The 22,911-nt window shown below is 47.2% G+C and overlaps 1 pseudogene; it reads left to right on the forward strand.

Moving 5' to 3' along the window:
• Positions 1–21,519: 21,519 nt before the first annotated feature.
• On the forward strand, positions 21,520–22,371 carry LOC149329479 (uncharacterized; annotated as a pseudogene).
• Positions 22,372–22,911: the final 540 nt, after the last annotated feature.

Consider the following 22,911-nt stretch of genomic DNA (forward strand, 5'->3'; position numbering starts at 1 on the left):
CGGAAGCATGAAACCGTGTGATCCACTGTGCGGCATTTGCCTTCGGAGGTGTACGACGCACCCTCTCCCAGCCACACACACACACTCGCGTGTGACACCACCCGGAACGACGAGGAGGGTGTTAGTACACGCAAGCCCCACCAGGGCTCCGCACCGCTTCACTGCACTCAGACGTTCATGGTGGTCCGTGACGTCAGCGGTCCGGTCCGTCGCAATCCTCGTGTTCGTGTCCGCAGAGCGCAACAGGGTCTCCCACTCCGCCCAGCCGGTCGGGTGCTCCAGGTTCCCCGGTGCGGGGGGTGTAGGGGGCAGGGGGGGATCCTTGGGGCATTGGAAAAGGATGTGAGTCAAGGGGTAGCAAAGTAGGCAGGGGGGGGGGGGGGCTATAGGCATCCGAGTGGACCCAGGAAAGGATATAGGGGAATTGAAGGGTCTCTATCCGGAGGCCCCAGCAAATGTAGAGTAACTGCTGCACCTGAAGCGCATTAGATCCGTTCTTGAATATGCCAGTGCGGAGTGGAATAAGCGTATGGTTGCATTGTAAGGTCTTTTAGGACGCGTACAGTGCCGTGCAGCTCGTTCTGTCGCCAGTGACGACAATTTTCAGCACAGCGTTTCAGCAATGAAAGCATCTTTTGGTTGGGAACTTCTTAGTACTAGGCACCTGTACAGTGAATTAGAAATGTTCTACCCATCTAGTGCGATAAAACTCGGATTGATAAAGCTCTGTGTTCTCCTGCCACATTTTGAATCTGCACGTTGTGCCCACGCTTTTAAGATACAAGAATGCAGTTGTCTAAATAACGCTTATCAGAATTCAGAATTTTTGCTTTCCTCATTACATATCTTTGTGGAACAAACTGCCTAAAAACTTTGTTGATCTCACAAATGTTGAAGTGTTTCATTTCATAAACTGATTTTATGCTAAGATTCCACAATTCAATGTAGGTGTGTGTTTGCGTGTTTTTGATGTTTTTATGGCTGTTCCATGTGTTCCTCGAATAGTACCATCATCTGACTATGGCACTTGCAATGCTTCATTTCCTTGTACATCACGCCTGCAACCATACCTTCGGGCGCTGCAGTAGTCCTTGAATAAACAATAAATAAAAAGGACGAACGGTTGCATCACAATCTTTATACGAACGTGCATATTTCCACGTTCGTATCCCTGCCTCAAGCTGGCCTCTAGCTTGACAGGCACATCTAAGATATACGAAATGAGAAATCGTACGACACCACCTGAAATGTTTTACGACAAAATGTTGCACCACAATTTTGGAACGAATTTCGCGAAAACTGGTGTCGAGTATTCCAGGAGTCCCAGCTAAATGTAACTAAGCTTTTAAAAAACACGGGGTGTCCTACCCGTCTGAAACCAAATGAGGGTTGTTTAGAGTCGCGTGACCTAGTCTGCAGTTTTTTTTCGCTCTTCAAGGTTGACTAATTGATCATCATCATCATCAGCCTGACTACACCCACTGCAGGGCAAAGGCCTCTCCCATGTCTCTCCAATTAACACGTCCTTTGTCAGTTGCCGCCACTGTATCACCGCAAACTTCTTAATCTCATCCGCCCACCTTACTTTCTTCCGTCCCCTGCTACGTTTTCTTTCTCTTCGAATCCACTCCGTTACCCTTAAGGACCAGCGATTGTCTTGCCTTCGCATTACATGCCCAGCCCAAGGCCATTTCTTCCTCTTGATTTCAACTAAGATGTCATTAACCCACGTTTGTTCCCTCACCCACTCCGCCCTCTTCCGATCTCTTAACGTTACACCTATCATTTTCCTTTCCATAGCTCGCTGCGTTGTTCTTAACTTAAGCTGAACCCTCTTTGTTAGCCTCCACGTTTCTGCCCCATAGGTGAGTAGCGGGAGGATACAGCTGTTGTATACTTTTCTCTTCAGGGATATTGGTAAGCTACCATCCATGATCTGAGAGAACCTGCTAGATGCGCTCCACCCCATTCTTATTCTTCTAGTTATTTCCCTCTCATGATCCGAATCTGCGGTCACTACCTGCCCTAAGTAGACACAATCTCTTGCTACTTCCAGCACCTCGCTAGCGATTGCGAACTGCTGTTCCCTTGATAGGCTGTTGAACATTACTTTGGTTTTCTGCATGTTAATGCTTAGCCCCACCGTTAATCAGCTAACTTTTTAATTATTGACTTGAGGAACAATGTTTCAACGGAAAAGTTGTAGATCGCTTTGAGAAACAGCTTACTGAGACATTTTCAGCAAAGTAACATTTACGTAACGTAGTTTTTTTACCCGCCTTTAACCATAACCCGCACAATAAGAAAAAGCTTCCGGATGACATCTGTGCCACTTCAACGTCCCGAGACGCACCTTAAGGAATAACATCTATTTTTTCTGAAGTCCTCTCCTCGATGAGACGTTGGGTGCACATTGGGGCAGAGAAGTGAGCGAGCAGCTGGTCACGTGACAGCTTTCTTTTAAAGCCGATAAATGAAGCTACGTAAGTCGTAACTTGACGGAAACAGCACTACTAGCGGTTTTTCGAGATCATCTAAAACTTTTGCATTGACATTTTCTTCCTGAAGTTAATAATTAAAAAGTTAGCTAATTAAACTTAACTAATTAATTAACCTTGAAGAGCGAAAAAAATACTCAAGACTAGGCCACGCGAACATGAATAACCCTGAGTTGGTTTCACTGGACTAGGACACTGCGCCTTTCTTTAAAGTTTGGTTACATTTAGCTGAGACACCCGGTATATATATAGACGAACAACGTGCACAGCATTGTTTGAAGTCGGGGTGTGCGTCTTGCTCTGTGGGCCACACGGCCGCTTGATGACGCCAGCTTACTTTTAAGGCGAAAGCCTATAATGGCTCATATTGTCGTCCGTCCACTAACAAAGCGTGTCACACGCGTTTAACTCGGGAACTAAAAAGATAGATGAAAGCCAATTCTTGCTTCAGATAGAGGATGAAAATATGAACGCCGAAGCCAAGTTTGATGACTCTAGAGTAGTCAGTTAATTAATTATTAGAAAAATGTCAAAATTGCGTCGAAATAGCGCGGACGTCGATATAGCCACGGGAATGGTGTAACGCCACATCCACCGGAGGTCATCACGGCAGAGTGAAAATTCTCACAGAATGGTTGGAAAACCGTTGGATTTCTGTCAAACTTGATGGAATCGTGTAATTTAACGTACATAACACTAAGGATCCTCGTAAGATGTATAATTTGAAAAAAGAAAAAAAATCGAAAAAAAAAATCGCGTCAGCAGCTCCAAAGGTCCAGATACAATCGGGTGTACACAATATCACGTAATAGAAGCAGGAAAATAGACGATGACAAAAAGATACAATACATCCGCAGTACAAAAGCAGTTTGTATCGGAGAAATGAAACATAATTAAACCCATATGTCTTAAAGAATAAGAGTTAATAAGAATAAGCCACTTGTATTTGCTAAGGTTATTTATATCTATATTTTTATTTTGTAGGAACTTCAAATGTGTAGGCATGTGGTATTGCAGCATGTGTCGACCCTGATTAGTGCGGGAAGATGGTATACACCAGTATTCTCTGTTTCTGAATATGTGGGGCACTTCTAAAGGTCCATATAAACTACATAAGTTGAGGACAGCTTCGTTGTTAGTTTGAATACTGTGTTTGTACTTCATAACAGGGTTAAGTTTATGTAAGTTGGAGCACTCGCTTCATCGTCATCGACAGGGGCCGCGTGACCGTACGGCTCCTGCCTTGTTGAGTGTGTGCAGTGCGCGGTGTTGTTGCGCGTTTCTTATTTAGTTAGGGAGCGTGCTTCCCCCGCGGCATCCGGACATTATGGACACTGTGGACATTATTACGTGCAGTGAATGACTTTTGTTTGCAGGGCGACAGGAGTCCCCGTCGTGTCTTGAGTGATCGCTTTTTCGTAATCGAGCGACACTAGTCGCGAACTGTACTCTTGTATTTTTTGAGTGGACTGTGGTCCCTTATCGTGTAACCATGGGGTCCAATAAAATTCTCTTGGAAGTTTATGTAAGTGGTGTATGGGGGGTACAATACACGAAGCAAAAAGTTATCTTGTTTGGGCGTCATATGAGGCATTTGCTACATGACCAATTGCTTTCTTTTGTAATAGCATTAGTTTGGTATGGTTGGATTCAGTTGTGTCCGTCCATACAAGACTGCAGTAGTTAATATGAGAAGCGAAAATTGAATTATAAAAAATTAACTAAATTGTAGTCGGAAGCATTGTTCTAAAATTACACAATACGCCACAAGCTCTTGCCAGGCTTCCCTCCACGCGTTAAACGTGGGCATTTAGATGTTTACTGAACGTCACACCCAATGTTTTTATTTTTTTAACGTCTTTTATTTGTTCGGAGCCGAGTTTTATGTCGATATCCAGACCAAAAACCTTCTGTACAGGAGTAAATAATATGGCTCTTGTCTTAGCAACGTTAACTTGTAAACTATTTATTTGAGTCTATTGAGACAATTTTTCAAGTGTAACATTTGCGAAATCAGTGAGTTCTTCCATATTAGCTGACTGGAAAAAAATGCTTGTGTCGTCTGCATAAATGGTGTAAGATGGAAGTGTGCTGGTCTTTACTATATCATTTTTGTAAATATTAAATAAAACCGGTCCGAGTACACTGCCTTGCGGCACACCTGAAGTGACATTTAATAGAGAAGAGTGAGCTTCGTTGATTACGACGCATTGCTTACGGTGGTGTAAATATGACTTGAGAAGGTTACCAGAACCTTCTCGAAACCCATAAGGCTCTAACTTTGTAGATAAAATTTTGTGGTCAATTCTGTCGAATGCTTTCGAGAAATCGATCAGAATACCTAGGGTCATTTTGTTATTTTCAAACCCTCTAAGTATTAATTCCTTCTGCGTCAACAAAGCTAATTCAGTGGGCATGCCTCGACGGAACCCAAATTACTGTGGACATAAAAGCTTGTGCTTATCACAGAAACTGGTGATTCGCTTGCATATTATTTTTTCTGGACCTTTGGAAAAAACGGGCAACACTGAGATCGGTCGATTATTTTAAAAGTTATTTTTATCGCCTGATCTATATAAACTCCTATCTTGCACACTGCATAATATCTGGAACGGTACCAGTATGTAAACACGTATTGTAAATCTAACAAAGAGCTGGAGTCAGCAGGTCTAAGAAGTATTTAACGGGTTTAATTTCAAGATCATCAATGTCCCGGGCTTTACTGTTCTTTAGGAACATCAAAATAGAGTAAATTTCTTCATCAGTTCTCGGTTCAAAAAAGGCAGATTTAGAATTGGGTGCACCTAAATATATTTTACTTTCAGCGCTGTCTCGTATAGGTGTTCCTGAAGAGAGATATGTAAAGTATCTGTTAAACGCGTCCCCGAGGTCCTTCCCTTTTAGTGTTTTAGCACCTACTATTAGTTGAAGTACTTTATTGTTGCGTGTGATAGTATTCAATATTTTGTTAAGTTCGCGCCATAGAACATCAATCTGACTAGTTTAATTGTTAAATAAAATTTCAAAATGCGTATTTTTTGTTTTACGCAAAGTGGTTGTGACAAAATTTCTGTATTTTTTGAAATCTGAGAGGTCATCCAAGCTCCGTGTCTTCACGAACTTTGCGTATAGTTGTTTCTTTCTTTTAATCAATTTAAAGCACTCATCTGTCATCCAAGGCTTGCGTAACTTTTTAGATTTGTTTATAATTTTTAACCTAAAACATATGTGATAGCATGACTTAAATAGTGTAAGAAATATTTCATATGCTTGCTGAGCAGTTTTGCACGCAAAAATCCGACTCCGGTTTAAACTGCTTATTTCATTCCTAAACACCTCTAGGGTCCTGGAACTTATATCTCTGACAGTGTACGAATCAGAGTGGCTAACCTTTCTTTTAAGAAACGTATTACATTTGTAGATCATGTAGATTGGGAAGTGATCACTTAGTCCCGTAATTATTCAGGCCGACTTAACACAGTCACTCATATTGCTAGCCACAAATAAATCTAAAATGCTCTCTGAATGATGGGTGATTCGTGTTGGCTCTGTTATGACATTGCCACAAGATAAAGAAGTAAGCAAAATTTGAAATTCACGTGAGACAGCAGTGTTACCCAACAGAATAATGTTACAGTCACCGCCTAAAATGATTTGCAGCTTATTCGTAATTATGAAATTCAAGAACGTTTCTAAAAACTAAAAAAAACGGTTTATGTTCCCATTAGGTGTCGGTAAATGACAGCAAACAACTTATTTTCACTTTGAGTCGTTATAACCTCGTAATCAGCATTAATTTCAGTAAAGTCTGGCTGTACAGCACATGCAAACTGTTTTGATACCAGCTGTAGTACACCGCCACCACGTCGGTGGGACCTGTTTAGAAAAAACACTCTCGCATCCCGGAAGATTCAAAACATCAGCTGTAGAAGATTACCACGTTTCGGTAACCATAATAACTTGAAACTTGAAACGAAATTCGGCAAGAAACATAACCAGTTCGTCGTGTTTCTTTCGCGCACTTTGGGCGTTGCAATGCAGAACACTGATATAACTTTTGCCAGAAGGACAGGTAACATCGTGAGGAGCAGCTATCAAAAATAATCATACAAGTACAAAAGAGCACGCCATAGGCACTCAGGGAGAGGCGGCTACATTGCGCATCTTATCAAGGTCGGACTCACTATCAATTCGGATAACTCGGGACGTTTCCGTTTTCCGTGCGTAAACCCTGCCGTTCCCGACCCATGCGTAACGCCAGGCCACCTCCCGTTTCTTGCCAGTTGTCATCCCAAGCAACTTTCTCATTTTTGGGCACAGACGCTCATCAACAAAGACAGACTGTTTCTCTGAGAAACCCAGTTCATCTGCACCGCACCGAATTTTTCGTGCTTCCCGAAGAATGGCATCGCACTTAGCGCGGTTGCTGAATGCTACTGCAATGTTGCCGTTACTATTCGTTTTTTGCTGCGGCCTTTTTTTCGACAGTATCGTCGTCGCCATCTTTCTGGTCAGCAGCAGTGTTTCGCACAGGAACCCTGTGGCAGATTTCAATATCTTCTTGTGTTATACATTCACCAAGTGCATCACCAAGCCTGCCCAGAACATCCATCAAATTTTCGTTTTCGTCCCCAGGAATGCCTCTAATCTCAAGAATTTTTTTCCTCGGGTACTGATCCTGTGCGGTGATCCGCATCGAGTTTTCATTTGCCATCTTCTTTAGTTGTGCAAGTTCTTTTATCAGCTCCTCATTTGTGACTTTCAGAGCGGCATTCTCTTTTTTCCGATCACCACAGTCTCTCCAAAAGTCCTCAACATCTTTGTTCATGTGCTCTAGACTAGCCTTCAGTTCCCTTATTTCTTTGCGCATTTCACGCTTCAAGTCAGCTATCTCAGTTCCCATGATGAACAAGAAACACGTTTACACTGGTCGTAGGTAATAGGAAATGGTAACAGCAACTGGCAGCAGAAGCAACGGGAACGACTTAGAAGTACTAATGCAACAAAGTTGCAGAATTCGAACCTGCGAAACAACCAGAAAATGAGCGTGTGTTCGGTCCGCTGCGTTCGCTGCGAAGTGTCTGAACCAATGCAGAAAAGCAGGAAAGGAATACGTATGTGGAAGCCTTTTGTCTTGTTCATATTCACGATCCGGGGGGCGAGGGGGGGGAGTCGAATTTTGATGGAGGCGAAATTGTAGAGACCGCTGTGCTGTGCGTCACTGTCATGTGGTGAAGCGTTCAGGCCAGGGTACTAGTAAATACCACGGGGAAACCAACCGAAGTGCAGAGTCGCGAAGAAATCCCCAGAGCGTGCCCTTATTAGCATCACAGCAGGCGTTATAGGAACCATGTCTTAGAAATGGACGCTATTCTCCACCCTCCTCTCCCTCTCATCAACGACTTTACTCCTGCAAGGCTCTGTTTTTTGGCACTGAACCTCATGCGGGCTGGGGTAGAAATGGGCGCTTTGCATATAGGCTGACGTATTGAGTCGTTGTATACACTTTTCGGGCCGCCTCGAGAGCACTCGGTACAAGTGTCGGCCTCCCTCAGCACACATCGACGGCGCACTGAAAGCTTTATAGGTTTTCCTCTATCAAGGCGGTATTATGCAGGCCTGTTCCAATGCGACGTATGCGATCAACGCAGCCTATGAATACAATTAAGCAACGATTTAACAAAGATGTCGTGGGGCCACTTCGACTTCGTTATAATGAAAAGCAACGGTGCATATATTTCCCCGACGTGTACTTTGTATTGCGTCGTTGTCATCATAAGGCATAGAGTCGAAGTTCTGAATCCTTTGTGTGAAATAGTTTAATTCTTTTAGCGTATACTTATGTATAGTATATTGTTCTATTCGAACCCTGCCCTCTCGGGTGCACTCTGTACGGCGAAGTTAAAGTAACTGAATTTAAACCTAAAATTAACTTTCATATGAGAGCTTAGGGTTCGCAGCCATTGCTTGAGGCATGGCGTTCTTGGTCAGACAACTGGTCTTGCTACCTTGCCTGGTGATGACGTCACTCACGGGAAAAAGAATTCGAGAAAGCCTCCTTATAACAAGTAACCTTGTGATGTTATCAAGAGAGGAGAATCAAGACCAATGCCTGTTTTTAAGCAGGGCTGATCATTTGAAGCAGTGCGAATGCGCAAACGAATGAAACACGCCCCTGAGGTCATAGCATAGATTTCGCTCTAAATTAACGATGTGCCTGGACACATCAGCTTGGGAAGAGTTTTGGCGGATAGCGGCACCAAAAGCTATCCCACAACAATCAGCCTTTGGCATATTTTTCAGCGTACGGGATCAACACGTAGGAGTGACACACCTTTCCACCGGCGACAGATTTCGTTTTGCGCGCATTCCGCAATACGCGGTAACAGCGGCAGCCGATAAGCCTGCGATTGTCGCCATGGCAACCGGGGAGGGAAATGAAGGAAAGACGTTACTGCGATCTGTTTGGCGGCGGAATACGCATTTCTTCGACACTCCGTGCAACGAGCGTAGGTCACGAACGATGCCTGCTGCAAGCGCACAGTATACAACAGTGGGGTTTTCCCCTGAGCTCGACTGGATTGACCTGAAGTTCGGCGAACCCCTGCCTCCGTATCGGATATGCAGTGCCTGCGGCCTGGTGAGGAGGACAACGGCCTGGCTACCGTGCACACACGTGTTGTGCGAGTTCTGCCACGAGCAGTGCGGGCGGGATGGTTCGCATGCGTGTCCGCTGGACGGCAACCACTACGAGGAGGAGGACATCGCTCTGGTGGACTTCCCTGCCGAAGAGCTGCTTCGGAGAGAGGTAAGCGAAGCAGAGAAAACAGCCGAAATGTGTGCCCAACAGATCTTTTCACTAGAACAGCGCTGTTTCAAATAGTTCACGATTTGTCGCCAGGGAATCGTGTGTAAAGCGAAATCAATTTGTTTTTTGAGTTCGGAGAGGAGTTTGGTCGCGACGAACATAGTTGGTCGAACATAGTGTTTAATGCACGTACTCCTTTGCTCGCATTTCTGGCGTTCAGCAGACATTACACGGGAACAACCCAAAAAACTGAGAACGAAAGGGCGAAAGACGCGCCTTGGTGCATTGAAATACACAAGACACCCGACTTCCGGGACAAGCCGTCCAACTTCCTGTGACTTCACTCGCGCTCGTCTCGGAAAGCGGGAATGCGGTGGAGATCAGTGGGCGTAGACGCTGTGAGCGAAAGATAGCATGAGGCGGCGCACGTCCTTTGTAAAGGTGCAGAAGCTTCTACTCTTCGCTGAAGCCGTCTAGCGGCGCTGCAGAGCTGTGACGTCACCTCTTGCGTGAAAATGAGGAGGGGCGCGCGAGAGAAGAAAAATTCTGGGCGGGCGCTTTGTGGGCCTAAAGCGCGGAGAGGCGAAAGCCGTAAGCGCGGTGTTGTTGCTAGTGTCACTGATATGTGGTTACTATGTTAAGCTTCGCTTCTGAGTATGGAACTCCATAGCGTCTTGCAGCCTGCCAGTGAGTCCTCAGAACGACATCGCCCATTCGGCTCTACGTCTTCGGTAAATTAGTGTTTGAGGAAAGGAAGTGTATCTGTCTCGCATATCTCCGTGGAGAATTGAACCTCGCCTTAAGGGAAGGGAGGAAGATGGGAGTGAACGAAGACACCATATTCACTAGACGCGCCTTTGTTCATTCCTAACCATCGAGCTGGCATGGCGGATTTTTTACCGTGCTCGTCTCGCACTCCGGAGACCCTGGCTCGATACCCCAACTCGACCATTTTCCTACTCTGTTTTATTTATTGATCTGGTCTGGCTAGAAAGCTTAATTAGAATAATTGGTTAATTAAGCAATGAACTAAACTCAGTCCCACTTAGCTGGAGGATCACTATGCGATACCTTTAATTGGTTGCATGGTTACTAGTCAAAGTACAATTTACCCCGTTTGAAATTCTCGCACTCTGACGTCACGACCATTTCGACCAATTGAAAAGCGTGACATTTCTGTCTTCAGCTCCTGCTTACAACGATGAGGCACTATAGGCTTCCGCCTTAATAAATGAGCCATGGGGGAATGGTGGCATAGAGGTGTCTGCTACATCCAGCGCGGACGCTTCAGGGGTCGCGATTGTTGCGAAGCGCGTCTGTTCTTTCACTCTTTCCTCTTATACCTTTCAACAGGTGCGGTAAGGTGCGTTTCCGAAGTGAACACAAAGAACCATGGGAAAATCGTCTGTCAGCTACTTCCGGTTCCAAATTTTTCCCACGCTCTGCCTTCTGCATAGCATTTGCCCTACATTCGTGTATCAATTATTCCCTACTCTATTTGTCCTGCGACATTGCTTACTGCACAGCATCACTGTAAGATCAGCGCGTGCTGCGTGTGAAAGCATTCTGAACGCGGAAAATGAAAATAACAAAAGTTATGTGTGTTTTTTCGTGATTATAATATGTCAGCGTAGGCTGGGTGTTCTGGGTATGCACGGCCCTTGGTTGTGTAGGCGTTAGAACTAGTTTAACGCGTTGGTGATTACATATTAGTTTTTTTTTTGTAGTGTGAGCTACACTGGCCGTTGATGAGCAGTTTCGCGTGAGCGTGGATGAGCCAAGCTGCGCATTTGCGAGGAGCGAGTGAGGTCACAGCTGAGCAGCTGTTGCGCCGGAGGCGCCGCCGCGCACTTCAGAACCGTAAATTCATAGACCTGGCAGACGCACCGGCGCTGGCGCGCTTTCCAGAGGGTAGCAGACGGCCTATGGCTTCAGCGTCGCGTTTCCGGCACAACGTTGTAAATGCCAACGCATGCAGCGCACACCTGTCACTACCGCCACTTAGCTTAAAGCACGCTTGAGGTGTACACTGTTCCAAGAGGGCAGTTACCCGCCTTCCCGATGATTCAGGTGTCCACCGAGATGTGGACACCTTGCCCTCACCTCAAGTTTCGTATAACCTCCTAAGGCAGAGCTAAGCCGGCTCAAATTTTTATTGAGAAAGCAATATTACGCTAAGTTTTGAGCCTTCAGCGTGGCGCGGCGGTAGTTACGGTTCACCTTTAGCGGAGTGACGTGATACCAGCTGCGAAAAAAGGGCCCCCAGCTCAATCCGTCGGCGGAGGGTGGCGGTAGTCATGGCGGTGAGCCTGGCGCTCCTCTCACTAGTGGCGCTACACTTGAGGTGACGTCATACCAGCTGAAAAAAAAAGAGCCCCCAGCTCGATCCGTCGGCGGAGGGCGGTCGTAGTCACGGCGGTGAGCCTCGCGCTCCTCTCACCAGTGGCGCTACAGTCGAGGTGACGTCATACCAGCTGCGAAAAAAAAGGGCCCCCAGCTCGATTCGTCGGCGGAAGGCGGCCGTAGTCACGGCGGGGAACCGGGCGCTCCTCTCACCAGTGGCGCTACAGTCGGGGTGACGTCATACCAGCTGCGAAAAAGAGGGCCCCCAGCTCGATCCGTCGGCGGAGGGCGGCAGTAGTCACGGTGGTGAGCCTGGCGCTCCTCTCACCAGTGGGGCTACAGTCGAGGTGACGTCATACGGGCTGGGAAAAATAGGGCCCGCAGCTCGATCCGTCGGCGGAGGGCAGCCTTAGTCACGGCGGTGAGCCTCGCGCTCCTCTCACCAGTGGCGCTACAGTGGAGGTGACATCATCATCATCATCAGCCTGACTACGCCGATAGTTCGGCATTTCATCCGATAGTTCGGCATTTCATGGCTTTGTTGCCAGTTGGCCGGCAGCGAAAGATGCATTTATTTCTAAGAAATTAGGATTCGAAGTTGAAAAAGTTTTTCCCGCCGCTCTGATTCAAACTTGGGATTCTCCTATGACGACACAGGACTAAGTGACGTGAAACATGACGTGCACATGACGTAACGCAACCCCGTGATTTCTGGCGGCCAGCAGTGCGGCCGAGCCGCAGCCGAAAAGAAAGCTACCGCCGGCCGCACGTTGAAGGTATCTATCGGCTATTGCGGCCGTCGCTTCGTTTACATTCACCGGCGTCTGCCAGCGTTACAAAAGATCCCGTTCTCGAAGTCGTCAACGAAGTTCTCGCAAATAGACACCTTTAGCATACCGTGTGCCGTGTGGCGACGTAAAGGAGATTTGCGCATGCATTTGCTGCGCCTCAGTGATTCGTATCTTCTCGTGTCCTAGTGTTGCTAGAACTATTGGTTCTAGCAACACTGTTTTGTCCTATGACGTCATGAAGCTTGTACTTGCGAGTTTGGCCTGTGGCGGCGATACCCGTGTTTTGGTTCTTGCTCTTTTCTACGTTACAGGAGCTTTGTTGCCAGTATGAATGGCGTTTTTGTAACCAGAAGCTGGTATTCTGTCGATGCAAGTCAACTTCAATTTCTCCTCAGTGTCCCTTTAAGGACCAGTGATTATCTTGCCTTCGCATTACATGCCCTGTCCAAGCCCACTTCTTCCTCTTGATTTCAACTAGGATATCATTAACCCGCGTTTGTTCTCGCACCCACTCCGCCCGCTTCCGATCTCTAAACGTTACACCTGTCATTTTTCTTTCCATAGCTCGCTGCGTTGTCCCTAACTTAAGCTGAACCCTCTTTGTTAGCCTCTACGTTTCTTCCCTATAGGTGAGTACCGGTAAGATACACCTGTTGTATACTTTTCTCTTGAGGGATATTGGTAAACTGCCATTCATGATCTCAGATAACCTGCCATATGCGCTCCACCTCATTTTTATTCTTCTAGTTATTTCCCTCTCATGATCTGGATCAGCTCGATCTGTAGGCGGAGGGCGGCGGTAGTCACGGCGGTGAGCCTCGCGCTCCTTTCACCAGTGGCGCTACAGTCGAGGTGACGTCATACCAGCTGCATAAAAAAGGGCCTCCAGCTCGACCCGTTGGCAGAGCGAGGCTGGTAGTCATGGTAGATCTTTCTCACTGCGTACAAAGATAGTTTGCCATGCCGTCTACTGCCAGACAGAAGAAGGCAGCTCGCCAGTGTGAAGCCAGGAAGAAACAACGAGCTTTCGCAACCTACCGGGCTTAACCATGCAAAGCCTCTGCCAATTTTTTATAGCAACGTACGTACGTTGCAGTTTTATTGCGAAAGCAATACTACGCTCATGAACGGCCTTTGCATAGCGGCGGCCGCTAGGCACGTTTTACCTTTAGAATGACCTCTGACGTCATACTAGGGTTAGAGATGGGCTACCAAATCGAGCCGTCGCGCACCGGCGGACGGTAGCCACGCGTGACCTGTAGACGCGGCGCACAGCGTTCCTTCAGTTGGAGGCGCTGCGCTTTTGCTTTCGCAACCTACCAGGCTAAACCTAAGCCTCCAATTTTTCATATTTCGGAGGCTTTCTTTAAACTACGAAAAAAAGCACCATATAGGAGATACGTTGCTGCAAAAACTGGATCGATTTTTTCTTTACCCCCTCTCCACCGTAAGGGAACGCACGTGACGCTAAAATGAATAATAGAAAATTTGCATAACTGATTTTAGGTAATTAACAAATTAAGCGGAATTGAAATATACTATCGCCACATGACTGGAAACAATATGTTGTTGGTTTCGCCTAGCTCCCGTGAGCCACTTTTGTAGTGAGAGCTACACAACGCAACCAAGTCGAGCATTTCGCCCTGAGCCTGGGAGGCCGATAGTGCGCATGCGCGAAACTAGGAGTAGCAGGTGTGGAGCGCGTGACGTCACATTTCGCCGCCGCCGCCGCGCGTGGAACCTCGCCTGCCCGACTACGCCCGCTGGCTTCGAGCGAGAATGAGCGGCGGAGACGCCTGAGGAAAGATTGGTTTGGTTTGGTTTATTGGGGTTTAACGTCCCAATGCGACTGAGGCTATGAGAGACGCCGTAGTGAAGGGCTCCGGAAATTTCGACCAAATGGGGTTCTTTAACGTGCACTGACATCACACCGAAGAACGTCTTGCGAAGCGGAGATGCGAGGTAGCTCTCGCTACGTATATCCTGGCATAGCTAAGCTAGGCCAGTGGCAATTCTTTTTAATCATTTATTCGTGGTACATGAAACACCCTGTAGAAATGCAGGGTGTCCCAACTTACTTGGACAAAGATTTAAAAACAAAACGGAAGCTTTCTTCAGACCTGAAATTTTGAGGATGTTGTTGGGGTTTATCTTATGTTACAGTACCATTTTTTTCGCTACTCCTATTATAGTTTGAAACGTTCAGGTGTCAATAGGAAAGTTGTGGAGCTCCACAAATAATGCCCAACCCAGGCACTCCCAACGAGACGGACTTAGCGTGGCCATTTTGATTGGAGAAAAACGAAAGACCACGGAGTTTTAAAAAATGCTACGTCACAGCGCGCTCAGTGCGCCCGCATGCGTCGCGATTACAGCGCTCTCATCTGTGCTTTGTAAAAAACGTTACTCGCTTCACGCCTTTCGTGCTGCCCAAGACATAGCTTCAAGTTGTGCTTGGTTCCAAGCTAAGCGCCAGTGGGTTCGGCGGCAGTTGAAAGAAAGCGCGGCTCCCATTTTTCATCGTAATTTACACGACATTATCAAGCTTGTTATATGCGTCTTTGCTTGTTCGGATCGGGGTCCCAAACTCGAACTCATGAAATTGTCATCGTTCCTACTGATCCATTCCGCTAACCTGAGAGCGCAATTATTGCCGCAGAAACGGGAGTCGCGTTTTCTGTGAACTGCCGCCAGAACCCACTGGCGCTTTTCTTAAAACCAAGCACAACTCGAAGCTCTTGGGCAGCACGAAATACGCGAAGAGAGTGATGTTTTTTACAAAGCACGGATGAGGGCGCTGTAATGGCGGCGCATTCGGGTGCAAGGAGCGCGTTGTCACGTGGTATTTTTTAGACTCCGCGGGCTTTCAATTATCCCAAATAAAAGCGGCAGCGCTAAGTGTATCTCGTTGGAAGTGCCTGGCTTGGACAATATTTGTGGAGCTCCACAGCTTTCCTATGGACAGCTGAACGTATCAAACTATATTTAAAAAGTTACTTTTTTTATCACGACAGATTATTCAACTCGGACAAGCTAAAAAAATGGTACTGTAACTTAAGATAAACCCCTATAACACCCATGCAGTTTCAGTTCTGAAGAACGCTTAGGTTTTTCTTAAATCTTGGTCCAAGTTAGCTGGGACACTCTTTACATGCTGCTCCGTCAACGCGCGGAGCAGGCGTAGTGCAAGTTATAAATTGGTGCTAGCATGCTTGAATTGCTCGCAGATATGTTACGAACGTTTATAGAGGAGGTCCACGCTGAATTTAACCAAGGGTTAAAAAGTAAGACATTTGAGGTAGGCCAGGGAAACCACTTACATACAGCTACCAGCCGGCTTGCGTATCATAGGCTAATTTCTGTTCTGTAAGTAATTAATTAACAATTCAGATCATCAGCCTGACTACACCCAATGCAGGGCAAAGGCCTCTCCCATGTCTCTCCAATTAACCCTGTTCTTTGACAGTTGCGGCCACTGTATCCCCGCAAACTTCTTTACCTCATCCGCCCACCTAACTTACTGCAGTCCCCTGCTACGTTTGCCTTCTCTTGGAATCCACTCCGTTACCCTTAAGGACCAGCCGTTGTCTTGCCTTCACATTACATGCCCTGCCCAAGTCCATTTCTTCCTCTTGATTTCGATTACAATGTCATTAACCCGCGTTTGTTCCCTCACCCTTTCCGCCCTCTTCCGATCTCTTAACGTTACAGCCATCATTTTTCTTTCCATAGCTCTCTGCGTTGTCCTTAACTTAAGCATAACCCTCTTTGTTAGCCTCCACGTTTCTTAAGATAATTTTTCTAAATGCGTAAATATGGGATTGAAACAGCAGATGTGAATAGCAATGTTGGAGACCACCTTCAGAGACACGCATTCCATTTATTTGCGATAAAGAAAGCCTCGCGTGTATCTTTTTTCCGAGCTGCAAAGAAAGGCCGGGAAATAAAAAAAAATCACGTGACCAGCGCATTTGCTCACCATGATTGTGCTTCTTTCAACCGTGGCTTGAGTGAACGAAATCAGCTGCTGGTAGGGCGGTGGTGGTGGTGACAACATTTATTAAATCATAGGGAGAGGTGTTGGGGGTCGTGACGTGAAGGGTCACGCCCTTACAACCACTAGGTGGGATGCCTAGACAGGTACGCCATTGTCGTTTGCCGCAGCCCGGGCGCGCTGCGTTAAGGCCCTTTGGGCCTCGAGGGTGCAGCAACCGGACAGGGTCGCCTCCCAGTCCTCTCGGGTGGGGTTTGGGATAGGGGTAGGGATGGGTTCTGCTGGCAGGCCCACACCATGTGGTAAGTGTCAGACACCTCCCCACAGTGTGAGCACCGCCCGTCGAATTGAGGATCGAAATGTTGCACAGTTGCCGGGCACAACATCGTGTTAATGAGCAGGCGCAGGAGTACCCGCTCGTTGACCTTCCCCAGCCCTTTGCACGGGGTGGGAAGAGTTTGGTGCGTGGATTTGTAATACTCGCATATTTCTTTAAAAGCATAAATCGGATTGAAATCAGTGTCCTGGTCGGCGTCGGGTCCCGTGGGAAATGCCCGGAGAGAGAGCGCGCGGGCGGCGGCGTCGGCTGCCTCATTTCCGTGGACACCTTGGTGACCTGGAGCCCAAAGGAGAGATCGGTGCGGGGGATCCGAGTCTCGGCTACAATTTCGGTAAATGCGATAAGCTAGGGGAGTAACCCACCCTTGCGTGACGTTACGGCAAGCCCCTCGCGAGTCGGTGATTATGTATTTCGAGGAGGTGTGAGAGGCTGCCAAAGCGATGGCAACCTCTTCTGCGTGAATTGCTGACTGGGCCTTGAAAGTAAGGGCGTCTACTGTTTTACATTCGTGGACAACCGCGGCCGTGTACCATCCCCTGGGGTCCGGGCCGGACGCTTCCACGTAGAAGACTCCTGGTTTGCTCCGAAAATGGCGGTCCAAGGCTTCCGCCCGCGCCAGGCGCCTGCCATTATGATCTTCTTTGGACATATTTGTGGGGAGAGGCCGCACGTGGAGGGCGCGTCTCCAGTGTACGGGAAGGCGGCATCTCTCCTCTGTGAATTGAGTGTGCTGGATGTGAAGTCGGGCTAAAAGGCGGCGACCCGACCCTGTCTTTGTGAGACGAGTGTATTGGTTGTTGAGGTGGGCCTCCCGAAGCTCCCTAAATGTGTTAACCATCCCCAGTGCTAAAAGTCGGCTGGTAGAGGTAGAGACCGGGAGGTCCAGCGCTCGTTTCATGATTTTGCGGAGGATGACCTCGAGGGCATCCTCCTTCTGTTTCCGCAGGTGGAGATAGGGAGTCGAATTCAAGATTCGACTGGTCACGAATGTGTTCGCCAGCCGCAAGGCGTCTTTGCATCGTAACCCACCGCGCTTGTTGGAAACCCGGCGGACCATGCGGCCCACCTGGTCCCCCACCTACCCGAGCTTGGCGAGTGTTGTGTCGCAGCGTCGCTGGTTGTGTATGAAGAGTCCAAGGACTCTGATTTCCTTGAATTCGCGAATGGGACCGCTTTGCAACGAGAGATTGATTTGGGTCGAGCATGTGCGCGAGGGACGTAAATGCACGAATTCCGATTTCTGCGGGGAGCATTGCAGACCACAGTCTCGAACATAGCGGTCCACTATGCTGGCGGCCGTTTGCAGGCTAGTCTCCATATCCCCCAGGCGTCCTTGCGTAGCCCAGATGGTGATGTCGTCGGCGTATAGCGCGTGCTGGACCCCTTCGACCGCACCAAGCAGGGCGGGTAGGCGCATCATGGCAATGTTGAATAGCAGAGGGGACAGCACCGCGGGGGAAGTTGCACTTTCTACATTTCCTTGTATTATTCACTGCAGGTTAAATGTTGGAACGAAGACAACGGCTGCGAGACAGTGCTGGCTGCTTCCATGGTGTGCGAGCATTTCCATCGGGAATGTCGACACCACTCTGCACGGTGCCCCAAGTGTTCGGCCTCGGTTCTTTGCAGCGATGTGTGCTCACACCTGAGATCGGAGTGTGCAGCACCGGCGACGCCTCTTGCTCCAGAATCTGGGCATCAGCCCAGCGATCAGCCCAGCGACACGGAAGATGCAACGTTTTCAACGGCTTTTAGACGAATCACAGAAGAGCAGGCGAGAGAAATAACAGCGCATCTAGGGCAGTTAATTAATGATGTTAAATGTCATGGCGATAGATTGAACGAAATTTCACAAGGGATAAACACTTTTAAAGAAGCGCTCAGAGATGAAGGCACCCAAGCCAGAAGACAAATCCAGGAGAATGTGACAAGGGGTGTGCGCGAACCCTCCAGTGGTAACGAGCAGTTGAAAGAGCACTTGATAACGCGTACTGATGACCTTTCGAGGAACCTAACCAGACTGGAAAAAACAATTAAATATGATTTGGCGACTGCAAGGAGACAGAGCTATGACAATTGCTCGCGAATTCTAGCATCAATTCTTGAAATGAAAGTTGAAACTGTGGATAATAGCGAGAGGACTCTGGGCCGCATTAAAACATTGCTTCGATCCGATAGACTACGACCAGAGCATACAATCTTCTATGTCAGAGGCATCAAATCGCTCGAAGAACTAGCGCTCAGAGAAGGCCGTACTTACTACGAAACCGACCCGGTGTACATGTGTGGCTACTGCATGACACCTAGTCTCCCTGAGAAAGGATGGCGATTCTGTCCGCCTGCATGCCGGTCTCACCTTGCATAAGGGTGACAACGACGGCGCTGTTGAGTGGCCATTCCAGCACAAAGTACGGCTGGGCGTAATACACCAAGAAGATGAGAGGCAGAGTCTCATTGAAATTAAGACACCCCCCCTTGAATTTGCACCCATGCAAAAGCCTGAAACACCAAGTAACTCATCGTTTTATTTTCTTGATCCTTCGTTTAGCCTTAGCACTCTCAGGCTCAGTGGCTTCGTGGTGGATGACCAGCTTCAGATTAAATGGGAAGTACTGCCGTGAGCCGCGCTGGCAGAAGGCGTCTGATGCAAGCCATTCCTTCCACAGGTTTTGCTTTCAGCAGTTTGTTGTTAATGCGTAGCGCATCCATCATGGACTAATTCGCCCGTCTATTCAATTTCTTTCACGATGTGCATGCGTTCAGTTCGCTTCTTTTCTTTTAGTCAGGTCTAATATGAAGAAATCGCATTAATTGCCAGTGAAACGTGTAGCGCAATGTCCTAAGCACAGAGTGATTTTTATCTAGTTATTTTCTTAAGCATGCAGTGTTTTTTGTTTCATGTGTTTGACTGGGTGACTAGTCTTCTGTAATTGGGCCCGCGTCAGCCACAGTGCAGCGAAAACAGATGTTTCTCGGAAATGATACTGAATGCTTACGAGGATAGATGGTGCGTAACAAAATAAACAGCTGGGATGCTTCAAAACGCTGCCTTTTACTTGGGAAACGAACTGGAGGAAAAAAGTGCAGAATAAAAAGTAAATTCACGTTATGTTCGTTCTTTAGTTTTTCTTCTTTAGTGTACCACGTATTTCAGCGTACGTATACCAGAAAGCGCAATTTAGCAGGAGGTAAACATTCGCTTGTGACCAGTTTGGTCGTGATGAAAATAAATAAAAAGCTTTGATTTGACGGGGTTGCAAGCTTCATTTTTTTCCCGATTTTCCTTTGTGGATGAGCCAGTCACAATGGAGAAATAACATTGACAAGTGTACGGTTTTTCGGAGGAAACGAACATTCGTGTCTCAAAAAATTTGGCAGGAAGTGGAGTTTTAAAAGCCCTTTTCGTTATACTGAGCGCTTAATCTCCCGGTCAATGCTCAGTGTCCCATTGCGGTCCGATCGATAAAGAAGCCTTCCGCACGAGAGCTTATTTATCGCGTTGCCTGAATCCTGGCAGCAATTTCATTTTTTTCGAGCAGCTCATAGTTCAACTTTTAATAAGTAGTTCGATCATGCGCAGAGGGAAGGACTATTGCTTTATTGATATATATTTATTGCTTGGTTTTGCACAATACGTTTTCAAAAAGAGAACTCTAAAATAATCACAGAAAAATATGACAATTGAGTTTTTAATAGTTGTGCAGGTACCGATACCCTTTTTCACGTTATGGTCAAAATATAATGATCACTCCACGCCAAAACAACCTGGAAGTCGCGCCTGACATCGTCTATCTGTTAAAGAAAATGCACGAAAACTCAGCACAACGAGCGCAATGTTAGCGTGCAGTATTTTTGCCGGAAAAAATTCATTCTTGATGGGATCGCAGTTTGAACATTTCTAAATGGCGTGAAATAAAGCACCGCTCAGTAATTGAGAAAAAAATAAAATTTTACAGCACAGTCCATAGTTTTTTTAATGGCATTGCAAAGACTCTGGCTTTGTTCGTGATTCGAGACATGTATTTTTATACGCATTGAATATTTTTTAAAATGTATGCTAATGTAAAATTTACACCATTTCGTTTTTTCGTTAATATGAAAATGCTCTCTGAAATTAGAAAACATCCACTTGGTTTCCCTGGACGTCTATTACCTGGAAAATTGTTACAGCTGATGAAATTGAGCTCGTCCAGGTAAAAAAAGAATACTGAAGTGGCAGAAAAGTAAGGTTTGAACCAAAAACGACCGTCTATACATGTCCTGAATCACATGTAAAGCCGAACTCTGTCATTACACTATTTATGGATATGAAGCATTGTGGTAAATTTATTTTTGATATGTTATTGTGCGTTGCCAAGCGTCACACCTGTTCTAAATGTCCCGAACTGCGCTCTCTTCATGAATAAATTTTTTTCGGCAAAAACATTTAAGGCCTAGGTTACGAACGTTCTACTAACTTTTCGTGATTTTTTTAACAAATCGTAGATGGTTCAGCGCAACATCTGGAACCTTTGGCGTGAAATGACTAGAAAGCAAAGGCATTGTAAACGCATCGTAAAGGCATCGTAACTCCATGGCCGAGGTCACCCAATGAGCGGCAGAGTACGCGGCACAACTCGCCGACTCGAACTGGGTGAACCGATTACACCCGACTACACATCCACCACCCAACACTGACGGAAGAGCGCGTACGCATCCCCGAAGTCTCCAGAAACACCCTGCACGTGCGTCCTCTTCCAGCCAACATGACACGTGACGACCACAGTGGCAGGTGCCTTGCGCGGACCGAGGCACTGACCCGCCACCAGAGAAACAAACGGGGAATCCTCTACGTGGACGCCTCCGGGCCTCACCATGGGGGGTGGTACATGGCCGCAGTCATCCACCAAAACGTCGTGGTGAACAGCCTATCGTTCCGGGCTCAAGACATAACACATGCGGAGGAGGTCACCATTGCGCTAGACGCCGCATACCAGGACTCGCGAGTCATCATTACCTACTCTAGAGGGGCCTGCAGAAATATTCAAGAGGGATACATTCCTTTCTTTGCGTATCGCATCCTTAAAAATAGCGACTACCACGGGGCCCCCGCGTCTCGAACGATAGTATGGGCTCCTGCTCACATGGGCCTCAAAGGCAATGAAACGGCAGATGCCGCCGACCGCACGCTCACTCTCCGGGCAAAGCCTTTAGATCCTTGCGAAACTGATCCTGAACCCAATCCGGCATTCACTTTTCGACAAATTACTGAATTATGCCAATCCGGCCATGCAATTTATCCTAAGCCCTGAAAGGGCCTTGCAATGACGGAGGAACGCAAACTCCTCCGTCTTTACACGAAAACACTGCTGTGCCCGGCAGTTCTAAAGCACTTTGGTCCCGCATGTACAGGAAAGTGTCCGTACTGTGCGGATAAGTATTCGGACATCTTCTACATGGTATGGGCATGTCATTCAACTCCGAACTTCGTCCCAAAACCCAACCCCACCCGGCAGGACTGGGAGGCAGCCCTGCTCGGCTGCTCCGACCTGGTGAGCGAGAAGGCCCTGGTCGAGCGCGCCCTAGCCGCAGCGGTCGCCAATGGGCTCCTGTACTGAAGAGCGCAACTAGTGCTTGTGAGAGGTGGCCCTTTCCGGGATACCTCAAGTATGTAACAATAATAAATTCCAGAAGAGGGCAAATACGGGCTGGTTGGTACATGTTTTCCGAATTGGAAAAACAGCGCAATGAAAGACGACACAAGAGAAGGACAAAACACCAGAGCTAGTGTTTTGTCATTCTCTTGTGTCGTCTTTCATTGCGCTGTTTTTCCAATTCGTAAAACAATAATAAAGTTTTTCAGACAGAGAGACTGGTAAACGGCGAGAACTAAAGTAAAGCAATACTAGCCGCTTGAAACGACATGCCGGCGTGGACCATATGCATTCATGACAGCAGTTTTTGGGCCTTGCAAATTTCAGACCAGCTACACCGATGTTAAGTTATGTAGCGAAAGCTACACTGCTATAGGTTCTACTATAGCTATATATGTCTCAGTGAGCCACGGAATGGCGTTGAAACGACCTCGAGTTAAGTCATGGCTAGTGTTGCTATGCACGTATACCTAACCACGCATGGTCCGCTTAGTGGGCCACCTT

Source organism: Amblyomma mixtum, chromosome 9, assembly GCF_055824585.1.
Source record: "Amblyomma mixtum isolate Tamu chromosome 9, ASM5582458v1, whole genome shotgun sequence".
NCBI lineage: Eukaryota > Metazoa > Arthropoda > Arachnida > Ixodida > Ixodidae > Amblyomma > Amblyomma mixtum.